Here is a 4,761-nt window from a genome sequence, read left to right on the forward strand (position 1 = left end):
TTAACTATCTACCAATCAATTAATAAACTTTTAGCCAAAATTAGCTGCATTGTTTTATACATAAAGAGAAAATGTTCATATTTCTGCTAAAAACAGTCAGCAAATAAAACCTTGCGCCACATCATTCTGTGTATATATAAATAAGAACATCCAAGTCGAGATGTGTTTCCTTTTCCCTGCTGGTTCAGTTTGACAAGAAAAGATAGGAAACTGTGTGTCTATAAACAACATTTCATAAATATAAACTATATGACACCTTAAACGGACTTTGTGTAATAAGTAAAGGCTACTGTATTGATATTTGTATTTCTTGTTACGCAAAATGCAAATCATGCACAACATTTGATGAATGAAGATAAGAATTGCAGGTTTTACTCGATAGTTACAAACGACTGAAAATACTGCACATTACTTTACGTTATTTTTTATTTATCAACCTAACCGAATTTGCTGAAGATGCATACATTCTTGTTTAAATAAATTATAAGATTTTTAAACTTTTCTACCAAAATCATATTCATGAATACTTTAGATTGAAAAGTTTTGACAAACGAGCAATAAATGACATAAAATTAATACAAGGTATATGAAATGTCATGAAAATGAATACTAAAAATGATAATGCGAACATCTATTATTCAATCGCATGTTACTTCTTGCTGAAGGCCATCTTTATTGTTTATTTGTTGCACTGTGTGTGTCTTCAAGGCCATCTTGTAAATTCATTACGAATTATTAATCTTGCTCAGCCGGTGGTTGACCGGTTATAAGTGACATTTTCTGACTAACATTAGGTGGGAATATTTATTTATGGACAAGCTGGCCATACCTGTTTTCTGCACACGGCGCTAAGTACTTTTCCGGTTATCATGGCGGGACAATTTGTATTCGTTAATGTCTTTGCACACGGTATTTTGGATTTACACACGTGGTGTCTGGTTGGATTTTATATTAAGAGTGTTTTCGGGCTTGGTTTACAATTCTTACCGAAACTCCAAAAAGAGAAAGACACTAATATCTAACAGTGCAGTTTTAATCAGTCACCACTTGAAAATGTCTTCAGCTGGTATGTATACAATTCAATAATTTCTAGTAATAATGTATAATGTTAATATAGGTTAAAAGAATATAAATAAACATTTATTAGTTCTGATAGTACTTTAAATGCAGGTGATCTTTTTGTTTAAGAATATATATATATATAGTTCCGCAGAAAACGTCATGTACAAAATCATGTCTTCACCTTTTTTTTATCTTTTGGTTAGACCATTTTAAATTGTCGGGGGAGGGGGCAGTTTTCTGACGTAATATTTAGTTTCACCTTTTGCGAGGCTCGCTTATTTTTTGGCATGAAAAAATATTTTCTATTTTGTATCAAGAATTGTTTCCTTCTAATGGCTGCATTTTAGTGTTGCAGAATATTCAGTATATTTTCTGCTTGGCAAATATTATTCATTTATTTCGTACCAGGTCAGAATATTCATTTTCAAAAAAATTTAATACTGTTTTTTTTTTTTAATTCTATTTCAACTGGTAATTTAATAGAATTAATTGGCGGGAAAACAAGATTCCTGAGATTACTCAATTCATACTTCTTCAGGCATATTACGTGATAGATATGTCAGACATGTTTGGTATGTTGTCCTCAAGATTTAATACCTGTTGGTTTTTTTAACGTAAACAAATCATTTATATACATGCTATCTTAAAGCAATAACATGTTCATTTGTTCTTCAAATGACAATTTCCGTTAGTAAACAAACATTTTGAAAAATATGTTTTCAACAAAATCCGGGTCAAATATTTGTGTATTAGGAGATTGATGTCCACTAATAATGTCCGGCTTATTTACATAATTACAGGAAATATCTTTTGCAAATTCGTCGCAATTGGGGATAGAGGGAGAAAAGATAATTTGTATTGGCCTTAAAAAAATCCCCTTAATACATGCACTTGATCGTATACTGTGAACATTAAAAACTACTTTTTTTCCAAATTTTTTTCAAATACTTTTTAACGGCAAAACTCTTTTTGATCAACAAATTCAAAAACAACTCGTAAGTGTTCTAGTCACCTTCCTACCCTTTTCTGCCACTTATACTCTTGTCAAAACAATCATTTTATAACTTTTCTGTAGGTTTTTACTGACTGAGTATATTGCATACGTTTCCTTAATTGAAATTTGATTTTATAACAGAAGGAAAAGCAGACAGAGAAATACATGTTTCCGATAAGCAACAAATAAGTTAAACCGAATTAAAAAAAAAACAAAAAAAACGTTAAATTGAAATGGGGTATACGTTTTAACAAAACTAGCTGTACTGGATCAACCGTTGTATATTATTGAACTTTCAGGTCTTTGAATAAGAAAGTCTATGAAGATTTTGATTTAGAGACATTTGTAGATGAATACACTTGTATGAATATTTGTGAGTACGCTGTATATAAAATCTTGCAGAGACGTCTTGAGTCTTGACTGTGGTAAACTTAGTGTTTCTCCTTGGTCATGATCACATTACTGGGGGGGGGGGGGGGGGGGGGGGGTGGGGTTATTAATGCATACTTAATTTATTTCATCAGTAAATATGACAAAGTCTACTTTCTTTTCTGTAGAAAAAACATGTCGTCTAACAACAGAAAACAAATGTGGATGTGGAGACAACTGTCAGTGTGGAGATAGCTGTGCTTGCCTTAAGATGAAAGGATCCTGTAGTTGTTCAGCAGGAGGAGAATGTTCATGTGGAGATTCCTGCGCATGTACCACTGCATGTGGATGTGGAAAATGTGGGAAATCAAAAACCTCTTAGCAGTGAAGGGAAATCTTTTTAGGTAACTAGGTTTTAATTTGCAATATATGCACAGTTCGATGGTTAGAGTGAAAGAGAGTAAGGGAGCGATAGCAAGTACCAGTACATGTTAAAGTGACAATTTGAGAAAATAAAAACCGGTTGAGTAGTAGATTATTTCATGTTAAGGTACATGAATACAATGTAAACTGTGAGATAACAGATTTAAGTTGTTATGTTGTTGTAATGCATTGAAATCCGACAGTAAAATGCATAATCTATTCGATTGTTCGCTTGCGTGTTTGATTGGGAATGATGTAATTTTACAGGTATAACCATTTAATTTTGATTTATTCACTATAGTCTTCTAACTATTTAAATGATAGACAGGATTTTCTGTTGTTGGCAATACTTTTATTGAAGTCAAATGAAAATAGCTTATTTTGAGACAATTAGTATCAATTTTTATTCTTTATTTCAGAAAGAAGGAAGACAATGCAAAAAAAATAATTGGCAGCTTTTATTGCAACTAGTGGACATTATGTAACCATTCGGTTGTACTAGTACAGACATTGGATAACAAAATATATTTAATTTTATGGTTAAAATAAATTGATAAAATTTGCATTTTTTTTTTTTGTTGCAACTTTTTGTAAATAAACTTCTAAACTGGCATGTTTACGGAATAGTACATCCTAAATTTTACGGTGATGTTGTTAACCGAGCCCGAAAATTTAGATACGATCCGGCTAAACTTATCAATCCTTTATTGGATGTGTACTGATTGATATTTTAGTCTCAGATACATGATTTTTTTTATTAGTTGAACTAGCTGTCAGTAACTGCGACTACTCTCAGATCTGTACTTAGTGATTTTTTGTTGTTAGGGATGAGGGATAGATATATACCCTGCCACGTCCTGTATGTGTTTTTGTTTGATGTTTTTCTTTGTATTGATCTGATGAGTTAAGCCTTTTTCAACTGATTTTTATAGTTTGTTCTTATGTTGTGCTATTACACCACTGTTCCGTGTAAGGGGAGGGTTGAGCGCTCACAAACATGTTTAACCCCGCCACATTCTTTATGTGCCTGTCCCAAGTCAGGAACCTGTAGTTCAGTGGTTGTCGTTGGTTCGTGTCTGTCATATTTATCTTTCGTAAATTGTTTTGTTATAAATAAGGCCATTAGTTTTCTCAATGGAATTGTTTGATATTTTTCATATCGGGGCCTTTTAAAACCAACTATACGATATGGGTTTTTCTCATTGTTGAAGGCCGTACCGTTGCCTATAATTGCTTACATCCACTTCATTTTAACTTTGATGGATAGTTGTCTCATTGGCAATCATACCACATCTCCTTATTTTTATATTACAGTTAGACGTAAAGTAAGTTACTCTAGATACTATACGATTGCATTATTGAGGTATTTCCTTACTGTATTTCTTCTGATTATTATTCTTATCCCCCAAAACTTTGATAAAATTGGCTCCGTAATCGCAATAAGGTTCACACTTTGTATCCATGTCATAAATCTCTATCCAGATCGCATCGTAAATTTGGTCGGTTATCTGTACGAAACCGAAAAACCTTGTTATCGAACACCGTAATCGTAATAGGTACACAAAAACAAAAGAGTGGAATTGGTCCAAGAACTTACCCTGCTACTTCGTTACATTGGGATCGAAAAATTCAGACTCCTTGGTAGTGTTATGCCCCTTTGAAAATTAACCGATGTAGGTTGGCTACTATAACTCAGAAACCGAAAGTCGTAGACACCTAGGATCTTCACCAATGATCATCAATTTATGTAAATATTTAGGTTGACCTTTAGTTTTATACCAATTGATGGGATAATCACAGACGCCATTATACTTACTTAAGGGGCAACTTTAGTATATTTTGACCGAAGATACTCGACTTTTCCTTAAGGGGTATAACCCCCATTGACGTTTTGTTGAGACAATTTTATGTAT

The 4,761-nt window shown here is 32.7% G+C and overlaps 1 long non-coding RNA gene across 1 annotated transcript; it reads left to right on the plus strand.

Annotated features, from left to right (window-relative positions):
- Positions 1-500: 500 nt before the first annotated feature.
- LOC127728164 (uncharacterized) lies at positions 501-2,829 on the plus strand. Its single transcript, XR_007993997.1, has 2 exons — positions 501-1,066; positions 2,614-2,829. It is a non-coding gene; the product is annotated as an uncharacterized LOC127728164 (long non-coding RNA).
- Positions 2,830-4,761: the final 1,932 nt, after the last annotated feature.

This window comes from Mytilus californianus, unplaced genomic scaffold (assembly GCF_021869535.1).
Source record: "Mytilus californianus isolate M0D057914Y unplaced genomic scaffold, xbMytCali1.0.p SCAF_2, whole genome shotgun sequence".
In the NCBI taxonomy this organism is placed as follows: domain Eukaryota; kingdom Metazoa; phylum Mollusca; class Bivalvia; order Mytilida; family Mytilidae; genus Mytilus; species Mytilus californianus.